The sequence below is a fragment of the Pleurodeles waltl genome, chromosome 1_1 (genome assembly GCF_031143425.1).
Source record: "Pleurodeles waltl isolate 20211129_DDA chromosome 1_1, aPleWal1.hap1.20221129, whole genome shotgun sequence".
NCBI classification, from domain to species: domain Eukaryota; kingdom Metazoa; phylum Chordata; class Amphibia; order Caudata; family Salamandridae; genus Pleurodeles; species Pleurodeles waltl.
In genome coordinates, this window is record NC_090436.1 from 354,389,589 (window position 1) to 354,409,018 (window position 19,430).

A 19,430-nucleotide genomic window follows, 5' to 3' on the forward strand; every position below is an offset into this window, starting at 1 on the left:
ATCTCCTAGAAGGTATTTTGCTGATGGGAGGAGATTTTAACATGGCCCTCAATGATCTAGACAGACAGGGTTCCCGAGATACCCTTTGGCAGACTTTATGTCAGCCTTGGGAGTCATGGATGTTTGCTGTTCTCACAATCACCTATCACATCAATATACCTTTCACTCCATGGCCCCCAATAGCCTTTCCCTCATTGAATACATCCTAACAGTAGCTCACAACACTCCCCATTTTCACGAGGCCCCATATTTAGCCAGGGGTATCGCTGATCACTCTCCAGTATGGATGGTGTACGATCACTCGAAGAGGGGGCATACAAGAGATGTAATACTTCAGATACGTGAGGGTATTTGTAAGTCTACCAATACTTTGCAGAAAACGAGCCCTCTGTGACCTCCTCCCAGACACTCTGGGAAAGCATTTAAAATGGCAATAAAGGGACAGGGCCTATCTCTGATTATCACTGATTACAGGACATGTAAAGGACAAGAGGGCACAAATGGAGACACTAGAGCAAACTATTACTGCACTACAGTCTAAACTTGTAACCCAAGTAGACCAAAGCATCCAGCACATACTCAGCTTAATACAGAGTAAAGAGACCTAGAGACCAATGCAGCTAAAAGTGATTACCGCGTTACTCAGCATCATCTCTACAAGGCCAGCAATAGAGCCAGAAAACTCCTTGTATGGCTCGACAGACATGGGAAAAGTTAATCGCTGGGTCTCAGCTATTCGGACTTGTACGGGTGACCTTGTAAGGGCGAAGCAGACAGGGGCGGAGGTCTCTGCTACCTACCACACCCAATTGCACACTCCAATAGCGATTGCTACAGCAGACAAGTCTGGGGCATTCCTCGCTGATAGGCAACTTCATGGGTTACCAGAGAAGGACAAACATTTTTAGAATTGTTAGAGGGGGGCCTTATAGAGCCAGAAATAGTTAAAGCCTTTAGAGAGCTACTCTCTGGGGAAGCAGTGGGTGTTAACAGGATCGCCATAGAACTCTACAAGCTCACAGCAACAAAGATTACCCCTCTACCTGCTCAAAATGTTCCAAAAAAGCTGCACCTCTGGGTTTCTTCCCACAGATCAACAAATAGCAAATATAGTTGGTATTCACAAAGGTGTAAAACAACCGGACGATTGTGCATCCTACAGACCCATATCACTATTAAATGCTGAAACTAAGATCCTGGCAAAAGCCCTGCCCTCATGCTTAGTGCAAGTGATAACGACCCTCGTCCATCCGGACCAAACTGGCTTTATACTGGGTAAAAATGCAGCCCAGAATCTGTGGCTGCTCCATGGGGTCCGGAACGAGCTGCTTTCTTATGTGAAGATGTCCTGGTCCTCTTCTTTGAAGCCAAGGTGTCCTTTGACACCATAGAAAGGCCCTATGTGTTTGCGGTATTACATATGATGAACTTCAGCCCATGATACTTGTGATGAATCAAGCTTCTATACGAGGTGCCCCTGGCCTGAGTCACGGTCACTGGAGGTATATCCCAGACATTTCAGCTCCAGCGTGGCACCAACCAGGTTGCCCGCGTTTACCATTAATATTTGCTATAGTATTTGAGCCCCTAGCGGCATGAATTAGGCAAGACCCCCTGATTCGTGGCCTACAATGGTCAAAAGATTGGGAGGGCAAGATTTCACTCTACACAACATCCTGCTTTACGTCTCTGATCCACCATCATCAGTAGATAGAATAATGCGAATACTCACATCTTGGAGCCTACCCAGGCTATACCATCAATGGCTGAATAGTCCAATTTACTTGCTCTATGGGGAAAGGCAAAGTTTGCCTCAAGAGTGTGGGACAAGGGTGGTGCAAGATGCATTCCGATATTCTGGGAGCCTATGTCACATGTGACCCAAATAGTTTCCATGCCAATAATTTTACAGTGCCACTCAATCGTCTTAGGCGAGATGTTCAAAACTGGGGGGCATTGCCCCTCTAGCTCTTGGGCCATGCAGCTTTAATTAAAATGACGTCTCTCTCTTGCTTCCTCTACCTGTTACAAGACACCCATTATCTGATCCAGGAAACTTATTTGAAAGAAATTTGAAGGGGATATGAGAGTGCTAGTCTGGACTGGTGGGCAGCCGCGAATCACCATTCGTAAGCTGGAATGAAGGAGGAATCACTCTCCCAGACATTCTGAAACATTCCTGGGATGCCGAACTGACAATGGTCCACTATTGGATGCACCTCCCTGTGACAGAACCAGCCCTCCTTATGGAAAGATGGATAATGTACCCTGGGGGCTATCTATGAGCTCTATACGGCGGAAACGTCCCACGGCCCACACAGGCCCTACTGCTGTAACCTTAAAGTTATGGCATATGACGCTGCAAGCAATGGGTTGGCATAAAAAGATAGCACAAGCCACCCCCTCTGGGACCCTGCTAGTCTGGGTATCCTGGGGACACAACAGGGGTTTGCAAAATGAGATCTTAAGGGCCTATCTAAGATTGAAGACTTAGGGGCATAAGGTGAAATGATCTGTTTTCCTGACTTACAAACCCGAGTACCAGTTAGCACCCATGGAAATTTACAGATAACTTGCAAATACGCCATTCACTGCATCAAGCCCTGCCTCCGGATACCATGCTCCAGGAAGCGTCCCCTCCGGAAGGTGTGTTGCTCGACACATACATGCCCCGCAAAGCCATATCATTCACATACAAAAAAAATAATCAACAACATGCCCTGAAGCCTGACCCACTTACGGACAAAGTGGGAGAGAGAGCTAGACATCTTAGAAGATGATGAATGGCTAGAGGCTCTGGCGTCCACCAACGAAGTTGCCATAAGAATGCGTTTTTGCCTTATACAACTAAAAAACTTACAGAGGGCATACTTTTCTTGCACTCCACTGATGAAAATGGGGAATGCGCTAGACAACAGCTCCCGAAGGAAATGTGGCTGGATGAGGACCTTTCTTCATATTTCGTAGCGCTGTTCTGTGCTGCAACAGTATTGGCAAGATGTGTTTAACTGTATTTCTAATATTTGTGGACACACGCTAGAACTCACTGTGAAAAGGTGTCTCCTTAACATCTGGGACTCCACAGACTTGTCCAGGATAGAACTAATTTGGGTTATAGTGGGACTGATGGTTGCAAAACCAACATTGTACGATGCGGGGGCAGTGGAACCACTCCATTTGAGAGACTGGAAGAAGAATGTAGATGGGTGATTACTCCCTGAACAGGTAGTGTATGAGAGGAGGGGATGCCCCAGAAAAGGGACTAAGATATGGGCAAAGTGGAACGAATACCGGGGAAACCTCTGTACGTCCCTCCTGGGAACAGCTGCTGACACACTGACTGATGGTCTGTCTGCTATCTAAATGCTACAGGAGAGCAGGACGTGAAAACCGGATAATAAGCACTGTCTACAAAAGGAGTTAGATCACTATCCATATCAATACAAACATTATTGTGTAACTGAGTTGTTTAACTGTGTTTGAAACAATAAACAGAATTAAAAATATATATATATTAGTAAAACTGAAGTGTCTAATGAAAGCGGCATCAACATCTTGTTAATGTGCACTATGTCTCACCATTCCAGGTGGAAAAAATAGGAGGGCAGATTGTTTATCAAGCTTACCCATTGAAGATAATGATGAACAGGAATGGGAAACAGAAATTGAAGAATGCTTTGTTAATTGTGTAACTGAAAGTTACGTGCCTTTGGATGAAAAAGAATGGGTAAATGCTGGGCCTAATGATAAAACACTGTGTGAAGTGATGCGCATGGTCAGATCAGGTTGGCCCAAGGAGAAATGTTTACCGTCAGAATTACTATCATTTTGGAAAGTATCTGACGAATTATCCATTGAGGGAGATAAATTAGTAAGAGGCAAGAAACTTGTTCCGCAAGTATGTTGGAGGAGGAATTTGATTGCCTCGTCTCACACTGGTCATCTGGGAGCCACAATCAATAAAAGAAGGTTGAGATCTGATTTTTGGTGGGCTAGGATGGATAAAGAAACTGATGACTATGTAAAAAATTGTACAAGATGTTGTACCAGTGATAAGGTATTGATCACTGAAGGTATGTCTGATACATTTGTTCCTTCTCCAGCGAGAGCTTGGCAAAAAAGTGGTCTTGATTTTCTTGGTCCTTACCACATTTTTACCTCCCAACATGAGATATTTGGTGGTTATAATTGATCATCTATCCAGATGGGTAGAGGTCGAGCCAGTGAGGTTTCCCACCGCTCGACTTGTGAGTGATTGCTTAAAAAAGATTTTTAGTCGTGAAGGTTTCCTGGAACAGATCTTAACTGACAACGGGGTTCAGTTTGTATCAGCGGAGATGCTTCAGTTTCTGAGCAAATGTGGTGTGAAACACATCAGAACACCTCTTTACCATCCACAAAGTAATGGCATGGTCGAAAGATTTAAACGTGTATTGGTAGATTGCATTCAAGCTTCATACAGAAATCATTCGTCGGTAGACCAGGCTATCAAGGAATTAGTATGGTCCTCACGCAGTACACCTCACACTGCTACAGGGAAAACACCTTTTGAACTTATGAAAGGGAGATTGGCATCATCTGAAATGTGTCCTTTTTGGATGGTAAAGTTGTTCCATGAAGGTAGTGACTTAAAAGAAATCTGGCAAGTTGCAGAATGCAATTCTAATCTGAGAGGACTGAAAAGATTAACTGATGTGAGTGACAGATAGGAAATTAAAAGTAGATGATTTGGTGAGAGTAAAAAATCCTGTGTTACATTAATTATGCAAATAAATGCATAAGTCTAGCACATTGAAAGTAACTGGGAATTCAGCCTGAACATCTACTAAGTTGTTGCTGTACTCCACTACCGACCTTTAGGACGACGTAATATAGAATGTTTTACTGTAAGTTAACTTGACAGTTAAACCAATATGGACCAGAAAGTTAGAACAGACGGGCAATACTCCTGGTAGAGTATACTGGAGAGATGTACTTGTAAACTCAGCTAAACTTCATGTTACTTTAACCTACAATGATCTGTAAAAAACATAAAGTAAATGCAGGCTGATTACTACTGAGAAAGAACTCTGCTATAATTATTTAGTTGTAATATCATGCAGTGTTGAGATTAACTTGATAAATCCAGCCTTTATGGTTCATAGGGAGACTAGAGAAGAATTTAGTAATAATTTGGGCTGATTTTACAAAAAGACTACGTAAAGAAAATCCTTTGACTACCAATTTCATTCAAGATTAACCCACTCACCAGCACCATGCTAACAAATCCCTAAAATCATAAATAATGTACTTCTAAGTTTACACAATTGCTACTCATTGACCAAGGTGCACAGAAGCAACGTGTCAAGCAATTACAAAATAATATTTGATATTAATTTACAGCACCCACAAAAATTAAAGTTGTCTCAATCCCCCTAACACTGCACACCACTCCAAGCCAAATCAAAAATATATCTGCCACACAGCGAGAAAGGAATAAAGATGGGCTCCAAGCAACATTGAAGCACACATTTCTAGCAAACTGCAAAGAGGCTGTGTGGGAAAACAAAGTGCACAACGAGGAACCACAACCTCTGCTACCTCTCGGCACACTGGACTGGTGGGATGCTCCTGTACTCGGATGGACATTAGATTATGAATATATCTGTAAGGTTTTTAGCCTTGCTACATGGATGTGTTAGCACTGATGGAGCCAGCATCCATGCTGTAACTCCCTAAACAAGACAAAGCACATGACTGATGCCGCAGCCCACTGTGCACTGCCCTGTCTTCTCAGTCTCCGTATGTACAAAACACAGATTAAAAACAAGACCAAAATGGATGACCGGCCAGCTGCGACACAGGGTTAACAAGATTTGGGAACAGATGCCAGCAGGTAAGCTTGACTCTTGCAGGTTTGTTAACTCTGATCAGCCTGAATAAATACCACAGTCCACCATATCTGAAGGAAAGGGGTTGCAGAGGAAGATTCAAACTCACAAATGCCACACATCGCAGAAACTATGCGTGACTGAGCAAACCTTTTTTGACAGAATTTCCAATGATGCCACCCCCCCCAACCTGCAACACTTGCTCCTTAAAGGCTACAGAAAACAAGCAACAACGTTCAAGGGGTGGTGGGGAAGGGCAGACACGAACAGGAATCTCAGGGACGGGTTGGAGGTTCTGGGGGATGGCAGTGCGAGCTGATTTAAAGAGCCCTGGCTGCCATGAGTGCGGAGGAGAGACAAAAAGAAAAAACTAGTTCACTCACAGTAAAACATATCTGCAATCGTAAAATGATCTATGCAACATGGTCGGTGCCCAAGGCAGTAACAAAACCGTCCCAAGGCGGGACAAACGTAAAGCATTTACCAATGACATAAAGGGATTGCTGCAAGGCAAGCACAGGAACAAATGAAAGTGATGGGAGTGAGGTGGGCATAGTTAAACCTTACAAATAGATACAACACATCAGAAAAGCAGTGCTTGCGTGCTGCTATGCTCAACCTAAAAATTAGGGTGCGCGAAGCAGGGACGTATGATAATTACCATTCACCTTTGCAATTGCAAACACAGCACCGTGGCAGGGGTCAGCTGCAATGTTCTTCTTTGGCTCAAACCAGAGTGTGGACCATGGTTGAACGGGGCAGGTGACAAGTGCCCAATACCCTTTCTGCAAGTGTGAGCAGGATACTGGGCAAGTTAAGCATGAAGGCAAGTTGTCAGTGAACAATAGTGAACAAGGTGCCTGGCTTGGGTCCGTTGCACTCTCTCCTGTCCTGTTTGGTCCACAACATTTTGTAGCACAGGGGAACAGGGACAGGTGACATCTGACCTGGTACTCAAATGCCGTGTGTGTTGTTACAAAAACAGCATGGCTCAGCTATTCCACAGCACCTTCTGTGTCAAAAAAATGATGATGAAGGTGGTGATGGACACCTGGCATCTTACTTACCAGCCTGTTTATAATAGCAAATATATGCTGGGGCAGGGATCAGCTGTCCTGGTCCTCCTTGGTGCAGAGCACTTGGGAGACGTGATGGGGCTCTTGTCAGTCACCTGTCCCAAACAACTTTCACTGTTATGAGAATAAGGGATGAGGATGGCTGGGTCTGATGGCGGCTGACCTGACACCCAGTGTGTGTCCTAAAGAAAGTTGTTAAGCACCCTGGACCTTGTTGTTCTGCACCATTTTGTGAACCAGGAAGGTCAATTGGCAACCTCCTCTTACACACTGTTTACAATTGGTGACAGGGAACCAGGAAAGGAATCAAAGGTTGCAATTCTCCTACAACTTCACCAAAATGATAGTGAAAGAGGCCCTGCCCAGCTAACAATTTCCTCAGCACCCTGTTCAAAATAGTAAATAGGAAGCAGAATTTTCCACCTTCTCAACAATAATAAATGGTATACTGTAGGAGGCTGGCCCTCTCTGTAGTGTGCAAAGCTTGGCAGACTGTGCAGGGGGTCCAGGCGACCACACCTTGGTTTACAGAGGTAAAAACTAGACCAACTAAAGCTCTAATGTTTATGGTAGCTTGGCCGAGCAGTTAGGCTAATCTTGGAGAAGTGCAAAGCATTTGTTGTACTCACAGTATCAATAAATGAGACCACACATTCAAAAGAATAACTTGAGACCAATTTACAAAAACACTTCACATTTTTATAAAATATTTAGGACCATGATCGTCCAAATCCGGTAAGTACTTTTTAAGAAAAAACTTTATAATAAAGTTGGTCTTTTTGTGCGTAACTATGCACCATAGGACTCAATGGAGGAATATTTGGAATATTCACAGTAAATCAGGCAATGCATTTACCAGTGTCTCTCTTTGCGGGTACGTCAAGATCATCGTTGGGTACCCTGGACCAGCGGAGATGTTTGGGCAATTCCTGGTTCCGGCGGGAGCAGCTGCAGAAAGTCGATGGAGCTGTTGCCAGGACACGGCAGGGGACCACTTGGAAAAGCACTGCACAGGTGGACTTAAAATTTAAGTTCGGTAGGTCCCCTTGGGGTGTCAAGGTTCCAATGGGTGGGATACCCTTAGGGCACAGCTGGATCTTTGGTGAAGGGCACAGGGCGGTTGGGTGAAGAGCGAATCAGTAGGCCAGGAACTGTGCGCAAAGGTGCCCTTGGAAGCAGGAGGTAGGTCACTTTGAGGGTCGCTTGCAGGTCAGCAGGGGCACTCTGTTGGAAGGTCCACATGGTTCCTTAAGTCCCTTGACTGGGGCTTCCTCCTGGTCCTTTTTCAGTCTTGAACGGACTGTCCCTTTGGGTTTCTGAGGTGAGGTGACTGGTACCTAGGGCTATTGCACGGTCTGGCCACTGGAGACGCAGTGCCACCAAACTTGCAGGCCGGCAGGTTTTGTCCTCATGGTCTGACGGGCAAAGTTTGGTCTGGCTCTGGCGGCCGGTTTCTTGGTCAGCAGCCAGTCAGTGAAGTGGCGTTCACTGGGTCTTTGGTTCCTTGGTGTTGCAGAGTGATGTCTTCACTCTGGAGGGAGATCTTTGGTGCTTTTTGAAAAGTGGAGGTCCTCGAGGGTCTGAAGAGTCCGTCCGACGTCCAAGCAACCCTTAAGTGATGATTTTCGAGTCCTGCGTGCAGCAGGCAGGGTTTGGCGCCTTTTCTTGGTGCAGCAGGACTTCAGTTCTCGAGCCTTGGATCTTCTTTGTTACTGGTCTTCTTTTGCCCTTAGAATCTGATTTCTTGGTCTAGGGATGCCCACTAGATATTGTATTTAGTAGGTGGTTTAGGGGGTACTTGGTAGTGACCAATGGGTCATCTACCTTAGGGTGGCTATACCCACAAAGTGACCACTTCCTGTGGGCAGAGGTCACTTGCCTGCACCTAATTGGCTTGTTTCCTGCCAGTGCAGATGGGGGAAAATGAAATGGAGAGGTCACCTTGCAACATCTTAGGGGTGGTGCAAGCCAGGACTGACCACTCCTCCTGCCCTTGGACTCTTTTACCGCCATTGCTCCCACCAAAAGTAGGGGTTTTCAATGAGGGCAGCCGTCTGCTGCTAGCAGCAGGCCTGGGGGTTGAATTTCAAGTGCGGTATGCCTTCTGAAGCTCACCAGCAGGACAGTGCACATTCCTGAGGGAAGGGGTGTTAGCACCTCCACCTAGGAAGGGTCTTGTTCTGAGTCCCAGAGAGCCGGATCTCTCACCCCAGGGATTCAGACTCTTGTCTAGTGGTGGCAGGCTGGTTGTGACTAGCCAGCAACCATACCAGGGTAGTTAGCTTTTGCAGGGGACACCTCTAAGGTGACCCCTGGGTACATCCTGTAATAAATCCAATACTGGTGCCCGTTTGGATTTATCATTCTGAATGGATTGATACCAAACAACCCAGGGTTCAGGGTGGCCATCGTGTAGCTGTGAATCTTGTACTGCCCAGTGTCCAGCACATATATTAAAATGGCTGCCCTGTTCACTTACTATGATCCAGGTTTGGCAAGGACACAGTAGGGGCATATTGCTCATGCATCTATGCCCCCACATACCATATAATGCACCAATATTGCATGCAGTATATAGAGGACAGGGCACACAGGCTGTGTGCCATGTCAAGTTTGTCTTTTAGAAATGCATCTGAACACTCAGCCTGCAATGGCAATGCTGGGTGCTTCTGGGTGCATGGCCATTGAGGGGGGGGGGCACAATCCATGTTGCTGCACTGAATAACCTGCCCTTAGTGCCACATGCCCTGGATACCTAAGCACCATTTGATAGGGACTTATAGTGGCAGCTAAAGGTGTTGCCAATTGTGTCAATGCATCACAACAGTTTTAGGGAAATAGATCTGGTCCAGGGAGCCTTTGCACTAACAACTTTGAGGCTACAACACATACCAGGCAAAAAGTGGGGGCCAGTCATGACAAAAAGAGGCCTTTTCTCACATTTACATTTATAAACACAAAAACAAAAAAAATAAAGTTCAATGGGTCTTGAGGTAGACCAGGGTGTTTTTACTAAGTGCAAACTCCAAAAAGAAACAACATTTACAAGTTAAGCTTCTAACTTAACTTAAGCCATCACTCCATTGTGCTCAAATTAACTCCCCTCTCCTTGCCACAAGGTCTATGCCAACTCAAACATGTTTTCACACGTACAGCACTACACTATACAATGCACAAAATCATCAATTATGACTGTGGAAACATCTCGCTGGAACCCATCGTTTTAAAGAACTATTGTACACGACAATATGAGTACATCTTCAAACGTATGATAACACTTCATGGCTATGCAGTCATACAATCATACAAACTCTTACACAGCATACTTTGATCAGTTTCTCAGTTACAACTTATACAGTGATGGCGGGGTTGAGAGTGAGTACAGCGGGGGTGGGAGTATTGATAGGGAAGTACTTGATTTACTTTTATGTAGCCACAAATAACAACCACAAATGTATCCTCTTCAATTCTATTTATTTGGATGGATGGATGGTGTGTAGTTAGCTGCTATAATTATTATTAGTAGTAATATTATTCATGCTGCTATTGTTAAGGGAACTCTGACGAATTCATCCACCATGATGCCATCTCTGGACCAGCCGCAGCCCGTCCTTTAGGGCAGAGGGGCCACCCCCCTCACCTTTAGCCCTAATGAAGCGTGGCTGTCAGGCTGAGCAAATGTCAACCTGACAGACACTCTTCATGTTCAGATCAGGCAGCCAGGAGCGAGACATGCATGATTTGTGCAGACTCCTGGCTGCCTGTGCTGAACTGTGCTGGGCTCAAGAGTTCACAGCTCCTATGGGCGTGACCTCCTCGGCTCAGCAAAGGTGCCTCGAGGCCCTCCCCCTCGGTGATGAGGGGAAGCGTCACCCATTGACTCCGACCTGGGCGCTTCAGGTTTAAGCGCTTTTGGTTTAAGCCCTGAAGTGCCCAGGGCGAGTGTCAATCAGTGACCCCTCGTCACAGAGTGGGATGGGGTCAGAAGTCTCACTGACCCTATCCCACTCTGTGACCAAGCTGGGATAGCTGCCTTCCCTCATTGGCTGGCCTAAGGTCAGCCAACGAGGGAAGGCAGCAGTCCCAACCCCCCTGGGACCTCCGACCTGAAGGTAAGTGTGTGTGTGTGTTTTTTAAATAAATGTTTGATGCGTGTGTATGTTTGAATGTTGATGAGTGTTGTGAATGGATGCGTGTGAAAGAGTATGAGTGTGCTTCCCGCCCGCTCCTCTCCCTCCTAAAATTACCGGCCGCAACTGCTCTGGACACTGTCATAATTATTGTAACATGGCAAATGCATCAGAACTGAAATCGTGAGCAGCCAATGTATCCAGATACGTTGCCCATGCCAATTCAATGCTCCTTCCAAATGAGCAATATGGACATAGCGATGTTTGGAGCTCAAATTCCATGTTAATAGGAAGTTTTTATAGTATGTAAAACGGTTTTATATCAGTGTAACGTATTCATGTTAGCGACTTGATGTTAAATTATTCTGTGATGTTTACGTTCTGTTGAAAACGGCTATATATATCCCACACGGTTCTTTGTGCAACAGCTCAATAATTAAATTCCAGTACGCACAGTTTTAATAATGCGTTTCATTCTACAAATGTGAGTATTTTTTATTGCTCACTGATATTTTTGCAATGTTTACTGCTGTAATCGGGTAGTCTATTCAATTCAGCGATGTGGAGTATTAAAACGACTCAACAGAAAGCATAATATTAGTAGAAGAAACACATTTCCAAGTTTATTATTTCAAGTTTTTACAGCCAAGGCAGAGCTCTGTTATAGCAGATGAGAACAGGGTTGTTATTGCGAACGCCAGACAGAAATGGTTATTTTTCATCAAGGTTTCCCAGTGTCGCCCAATAGAGGGCTCCCTTAATCCGTCGAACATTTTATTAGACACCTGACCAAGCGAACGCTGCCTTCAAAAAACCAACCCAAGACAGCAAGCAGTGTGAGTAAATGGACGCCTAGGGTGACCACCTGCCATGGAAGCAAATTCTGGATGGTGGGTGTTAAAATTAATGACAATGGGTCAAAATTCAGGACAAAATTTCAGGACAAAGGGTCAATTTTAGAGACAGATCAGCTTAAGTCACACAATATTATATCAAATAACAAAATGGACGCCTAATGCCAGTACAATTCAAAAAAGGTCTATGTTATTTGGTCTGTACTATAACAGTAGTGAACACACACATATGTAATTGGAGGTATTTGAAGATTAAACAATTAGCCAACGTGCACACTAATCGAGATTTGACCACTGATGTAAGGAACAGTTTTCATAGGATTCTGCCACTTTAACATGAAGGTTGGCACCAGAAACAGAACTCTTTCCTTGAGCATGGACTGCTGTGCAGTGCCTAAATCTATATACTCTAGAGTGGAAGTAAAATGTGAATAACAGACCAAAGGCTGACGAATGGTAGCTAAAAGGCTTGTTTAAGTCTTATATACATCATATACAGCATTCTACCTCTTTTTTTCCAGATTGACCTAGGCAGCAACAGTATTATAGGCAGCTTAGAGTCTAACTACACCGCATTGATGACCGTATTATGGGTGTACAAAAAGTGCTAGATTTTAAACGTGAACTTAGAAACCTTCCTCTTCCCATGCCATAGCAGAATTGCCACTTGTGAATTAGTCAGTTGTTATGGGTAACCTATATGTTGAGCAACATTATAGTCTGTTAAATCAAACGCAAGAGGTTTTTATACAACGCACTTCCTGAACTTACATATTGGAGTTGTATATCAATAGCACTTACTACCGTGATGAGTTGTTGAAATACTTTATGCGGGCAGCACACTGTTCCAGGTTAGTAGTTAGTCCAGTATTTTGGTTATTGGTGACTACCAGGATTGTTCTTGTGTGCCCAACCGTTCCGTGCATTCACAAAACGTTTTTTGATGATGGATTAAATAATTAGTTGGGGAGGGGGTTATGTGAGCTAATGCACACATTCATGGTGGGATTAACAGATGAGGAAGGGAAAAAATCGAAATTTTCGGGTTGGAGAGGTATGACTTTCAGAGGAAAGAGATGTTTTCTCGTTAATGGGTTGTGGGCAATTTGTATACACACAATAGTAAATATTAGAGCAAACAATTGTGTAACAGTAGGTTGTGATCAGAGAGAAGAGGCATGCAGAGAATAATAGGGAAGGAGAAGGATATACCAAAGAAAAATTGAGAGGTGACATTCAGACGTTTTAATTAAAGATTGTTTTTGTTGCAGGATTTTGGGGATATAGCAGTTATTTTTGAGATGCATGAAGTATAAGGATGCAAGACTGTAGAAAGAAACATAATTAGCATGTTATGCTATAGTAAGTACTTTTTATAAACGCTAGACAGGTAAACAGTCTGTTCCCTACTAGGCTAATGCTAGACCACCACTCCTCACAGGTCAGCTGTTCTGCTCAAGGGTTGAAACCCAAAAGTAATGGCTGGACACACATGTCACGAAATATCAAGAGTTTGTGGCTGCACTCAAAGGAAGCACTAGTCTCAAGAGCATAGTAACGTGAGAAAATACATGGACAAGTAATATGCACTTTGAAAAGGGGATTCTGCAAATGTTGCAGCAGGTGCTGTCTAATGTTCATCCTCAAGTTTTGCTCACTGTATTCATTACAAAGCTGTAGGAAAGTACCATCTTACCTGGCATGTTACCCCCATTTTTACTTTATATATGTTTGTTTTTGCCTGTGTCACTGGGATCCTGCTAGCCAGGACCACAGTGCTCATAAAGTGTGCCCTGTATGTGTTCCCTGTGCGGTGCCTAACTGTATCACTGAGGCTCTGCTAACCAGAACCTCAGTGTTGATGCTCTCTCTGCTTTTAAAATTGTCACTGCAGGCTAGTGACTAATTTTACCAATTCTGATTGGCACACTGGAGCACCCTTATAATTCCCTAGTATATGGTACCTAGCTACCCAGGGTATTGGGGTTCCAGGAGATCCCTATGGGCTGCAGCATTTCTTTTGCCACCCATAGGGAGCTCAGACAATTCTTACACAGGACTGCCACTGCAGCCTGAGTGAAATAACGTCTATGTTATTTCACAGCCATTTTACACTGCACTTAAGTAACTTATAAGTCACCTATATGTCTAACCCTCACTTGGTGAACAGTAGGTGCAAAGTTACTTAGTGTGAGGGCAACCTGGCACTAGCCATGGTCCCCCACATTGTTCAGGGCAATTTACCCGGACTTTGTGAGTGCGGGGACACCATTACACACGTGCACTACACATAGGTCAATACCTATAGGTAGCGTCACAATGGTAACTCCAAACATGGCCATGTAACATGTCTAGGATCATGGAATTGCCCCCCCAATACCATTCTGGTATTGGGGGGACAATTTCATGCATCCCCGGGTCTCCAGCATAGAGCCCGGGTACTGCCAAACTAACTTTCTGGGGTTTTCTCTGCAGCTACCGCTGCTGCCAACCCTCAGACAGGTTTCTGCCCCCCTGGGGCATGGGCAGCCCAGTCCCAGGAAGGCATAACAAAGGATTTCCTCTGATAGATGGTGTTACACCCTCTCCCTTTGGAAATAGGTGTGAAGGGCCTGAGAGGAGTAGCCTCTCCTGGCCTCTGGAAATGCTTTGAAGGGCACAGATGGCGCCCTCCTTGCATAAGCCAGTCTACACCAGTTCAGGGATCCCCCCAGCCCTGCTCTCCACTCCCCTGACCAGCACCTCCCAGGGGAGGTACCCAGAGCTCCTCCAGTGTGTCCCAGACCTCTGCCATCTTGAATGCAGAGGTGTGAGGGCACAATGGACAGCTCTGAGTGGCCAGTGCCAGCAGGTGACGTCAGAGACCCCTCTTGATAGGTGCTTACCTTTCTCTGTAGCCAATCCTCCTCTGTGGGCTATTTATGGTCTCTCCTGTGGGTATCTCATCCGATACGGAATGCAAGAGCTCACCAGAGTTCATCTGCACTTCCCTTTTCGACTTCTGCCAAGGATCGACCGCTGACTGCTCCAGGATGCCTGAAAAACTGCAACAAAGTAGCAAGAAGACTACCAGTAACATTGTAGCACCTTATTCTGCTGGCTTTCTCGACTGTTTCCTGGTGGTGCATGCCCTGAGGGTGGTCTGCCATCACCCTGCACTGGAAGCAAAGAAGAAATCTCCCGTGGTCGACGGAATCTTCCCCCTTCCAACGCAGGCACCAAACTTCTGCATCACCGGTCCTCTGGGTCCCCTCTCATCCTGACGAGAGTGGTCCCTGGAATACAGGAGCTGGGTCCAAGTGTCCCCGACAGTCCCGTGGTCCTTCTGTCCAAATTTGGTGGAGGTAAGTCCTTGCCTCCGGATGCCAGACAGTAATCCTGTGTACTGCGTGAACTGCAGCTGCTATGGCTTCTGTGCACTTTTGGAAGACTTCCTCCGTGCACAGCCTAGCCCAGGTCCCCAGCACTCTATCCTGCATTGCCCAACTCGCTGAGTTGGACTCCGACTTTGTGGGACACCCTTTTGTTGTGCTGAGTCGACTGTTGTGCTCAGATCTTCTGAACACCTGTTCAGGTGCTTCTGTGGGTGCTGCCTGCTTCTGCGTGGGCTCTCTGAGTTGCTGAGCGCCCCCTCTGTCTCCTCCTCCAAGGGGCGACCTCCTGGGCCTTCCTGGGCCCTGGCAGCACCCAAAACCTTCAACTGCAACTCTTGAAGCTAGCAAGGCTTATTTGCGGTCTTTCTGCATGGAAACAACTCTGCATCCTCCAGCACGCCGTGGAACATCTTTTGACCAAAGGAGAAGTTCCTGGCCTCTTCCGTTGTTGCAGAATCTTTGGCTTCTTCCACCCATAGGCAGCCCTTTTGCACCTTCATCCGGGGTTTAGTGGGGTCCTGCCCCCCTGGACACTTGCGTGACTCTTGGACTTGGTGCCCTTCCTTTACAGGTCCTCAGGTCCAGGAATCTATCTTCAGTGCTTTGCACTCAGTTGTTGTCCTTGCAGAATCCCCTATCTCGACTTTACTGTCTTTCTTGGGTAGTAGGGTAACTTTACTCCTACTTTTCAGGGTCTTGGGGTTGGGTATCTTGGACACCCTTAGTGTTTTCTTACACTCCCAGCGACCCTCTACACACTACACTAGGCCTGGGGTCCATTTGTGGTTCGCATTCCACTTTTGGAGTGTATGGTTTGTGTTGCCCCTAGGCCTATTGTCTCCTATTGCATTCTATTGTGTTCTACACGGTTTGCACTACTTTTCTAACTGTTTACTTACCTGATTTTGGTTTGTGTGTATATTTTGTGTATATTACTTACCTCCTCAGGGAGTATATCCTCTGAGATACTTTTGGCATATTGTCACTAAAATAAAGTACCTTTATTTTTAGCAACTCTGAGTATTGTGTTTTCTCATGATATAGTGCTAAGTGATACAAGTGGTGTAGTAGGAGATTTGCATGTCTCCTAGTTCAGCCTAAGCTGCTCTGCTATAGCTACCTCTATCAGCCTAAGCTGCTAGAACACTTCTAATCTACTAATAAGTGATAACTGGACCTGGCACAAGGTGTAAATACCACTAGGAACCCACTATAAGCCAGGCCAGCCTCCTACAAGAGCAGAGTGGGATCCATGTGGCTGCCTCTAGTTTGTAATAGCACAAGATGGGGGACAAGGGCAGGTTCCCAGACAGTGGATGGGTATTGACGGCATTCTAGTTGGAGGGTGGAGATGTAAACACCGGTGTGGGGAGGACAGTGACAGGGACTCTTTTACAAATTTATTTTTCCTGCTTGAGAATATATTATAGGAAAGCATTACCCTAAGGCCCATATTTATACTTTTTTAGCGCCGCATTTGTGTCATTTTTTGACACAAAAGCAGCGCAAACTTGCAAAATACAATTGTATTTTGCAAGTTTGCGCCGTTTTTGCGTCAAAAAGTGGCGCAAATGCGGCACTAAAAAAGTATAAATATGGGCCTAAATTCCTGCATTTTTAGTAATTAACTACAAATCATTATCAAAGTGGAAGATAAATATGGCCAAGTTTTATGTGCTCAATCAAGGTCAGCAATAAGAATTATAACCTTGGTTTTGTCATTAGTATATTTTGTGGTGCAGAGTCAGAAGTATAACTGACATTGTGATTAACAAAATGCATTCAAAGAAAGAAGGTACCATTCCAAGGAATTAGTTGCTTTCAATCTTAGTGGTTTTAAAATATGCAATATAATATGTTATTGTCTCTATTTGAGCTACAATGTTAACCGCTTCGCTGCCAGGCCTTTTCCCCCTCAGGTGCCAAGCCTTTTTTTGTCTGTTTGGGGCAGTTCGTGCTTAGGCCCTCAAAACATTTGTTACACAAAAGCTACCCATGCCAAATTTGCGTCCTTTTTTTCCAACATCCTAGGGATTCTAGAGGTACCCAGACTTTGTGGGTTCCCCTGAAGGAGACCAATAAATTAGCCAAAATACAGCAAAAACTTTGTTTTGTTTTTTGAAATAGGAAAAAGGTCTGCAGAAGAAGGCTTGTGGTTTTCCCCTGAAAATGACATCAACAAAGGGCTTGTGGTGCTAAATTCACCATCTTCCCAGATTTCAGGGACAGGCAGACTTGATTCAGAAAGCCTAATTTTTCAACACAATGTTGCCATTTTACTGGGACATACCCCATTTTTACTATTGTTTGTGCTTTCAGCCTCCTTCCAGTTAGTGACAGAAATGGGTGTGAAACCAATGCTGGATCCCAGAAAGCTAAACATTTCTGAAAAGTAGACAAAATTCCACAATTAGCAAGGGGTATTTTGTGTAGATCCGACAAGGGTTTCCTACAGAAAATAACAGCTGAAATAAAGAAATATTGAAAATGAGGTAATAAAACCAGCCTTTCTACACATTTTACTCTGTAACTTTTTCCTGCGATGTCAGATTTTTTAAAGCAATATATCGTTACGTCTGCTGGACTCTTCTGCTTGCAGGGATATAGAGGGCCCGTAGGTTCATCAAGAACCAGAGGTACCCAGAGCCAATTAATGAGCTGCACATTGCATTGGGTTTTCATTCTATACTGGGTATACAGCAATTCATTTTCTGAAATATAAAGAGTGAAAAATAGGTATCAAGAAAACCTTTGTATTTCCAAACTGGGCATAAGATGAGGTGTGAGAAGCAGTGGTTATCTGAATTCTGGGGTGCCCATACTAGCATGTGAATTACAGGGCATTTCTCAAATAGACGTCTTTTTTACACACTGGGGGTCATTCTGACCCCGGCGGGCGGCGGGCGATGCCCGCCTGGCAGGAACCGCCACTTGGCCGCTCCGCGGTCAAAAGACCGCGGAGGCCATTCTGACTTTCCCGCTGGGCCGGCGGGCGCCCGCCAAGGGAGCGCCCGCCGGCCCAGCGGGAAAGGCCCTGCAACACAGAAGCCGGCTCCGAATGGAGCTGGCGGTGTTGCAGGGGTGCGACGGGTGCAGTTGCACCGGTCGCGATTTTCACTGTCTGCTATGCAGACAGTGAAAATCATGCTGGGGCCCTGTTGGGGGCCCCTGCACTGCCGATGCCAGTGGCATGGGCAGTGCAGGGCCCCCAGGGGCCCCACGACACCCGTTCCTGCCATCCTGTTCCTGGCGGTAAAAACCGCCAGAAACAGGCTGGTGGGAAGGGGGTCGGAATCCCCATGGCGGCGCTGCTTCCAGCGCCGCCATGAAGGTTCAGCCCAGCCAGGGGAAATCCGGCGGGAAACCGCCGGATCCGCTTTTCTGACCGCGGCTTTACCGCCGCGGTCAGAATGTGCAGGAAAGCACCGCCAGCCTGTTGGCGGTGCTTTCCGTCGTTCACGGCCCTGGCGGGTTTTACCGCCAGGGTCGGAATGACCCCCACTGTCTTACATTTGGAAGGAAAAAATGTAGAGAAAGACAAGGGGCAATAACACTTGTTTTGCTATTCTGTATTCCCCCAAGTCTCCCGAAAAAAATGGTACCTCACTTACGTGGGTAGGCCTAATGCTCGCGACAGGAAACGCAACATGGACACATCACATTTTTACATTGAAATCTGACATCTTTTTTGCAAAGTGCCTAGCTGTAGATTTTGGCCTCTGGCTCTGCCGGAACCTAGGGAAACCTACCAAACCTGTGCATTTTTTAAAACTAGACACCAAGGGAAATCCAAGATGGGGTAACTTGTGGGGCTCTCAATAGGTTCTGTTACCCAGAATTATTTGCAAACCTCAACATTTGGCCACAAAAACACTTTTTCCACATATTTCAGTGACAGAAAGTTCTGGAATCTGAGAGGAGCCACACATTTCCTTCCACCCAGCATTCCCCCAAGTCTCCCGATAAAAATGGTACCTGACTTGTGTGGGTTGGCCTAGTGCCTGCGACAGGAAATGCCCCAAAACACAACGTGGACACATCACATTTTCCCAAAGAAAGCAGACCTTTTTTTTGCAAAGTGCCTAGCTGTGGACTTTGGCCTCTAGCTCAGCTGGCACCTAGGTAA